Consider the following 533-nt stretch of genomic DNA (forward strand, 5'->3'; position numbering starts at 1 on the left):
CAGAAGTTATTCAAGTATCATTTATTTCGGTGATATTTCTTTTTTTTCTGTAAATTTTCCCAATTTCGGAATTGGCTCTGAACAAATTACTACGGGTTAGCTTTGGATAAAGTGTATCTTCTCTAAATGTCTTCGATGCATATGATTCACTTTCATTTGCGAATCTTTTTTAATTAGAATTTTTTTTTGTATTTTTTTTTAAGTACTCGCTGTACTTTCTTCAGAGTAAATGGAATATGCTATCATTACTGTGTCAAAAAGTGTGAAAAAGTGTGAAAAATCTAAGGATGATATTTACATATTTAGCTACTGTAGTTTAGGCCTTATTGCTTGGATTACTGTTTTCATGGAAATATTTGATTTTCATAATATTAAAAAAAATAGACAACCACAAGGCCTCAATGAGTAGAAATAGCGACTTTATTCGTTTCATTTTTGCAACATTGTCAGTCCCCAATACTGTCAGCCTGTTGGTAAACCTGATATGTAAAGCCTGATTAAAAAAACATTCACAAGTGTTGGATTTTTATTGC

The sequence above is a fragment of the Penaeus monodon genome, chromosome 34 (assembly GCF_015228065.2).
Source record: "Penaeus monodon isolate SGIC_2016 chromosome 34, NSTDA_Pmon_1, whole genome shotgun sequence".
Taxonomy (NCBI): domain Eukaryota; kingdom Metazoa; phylum Arthropoda; class Malacostraca; order Decapoda; family Penaeidae; genus Penaeus; species Penaeus monodon.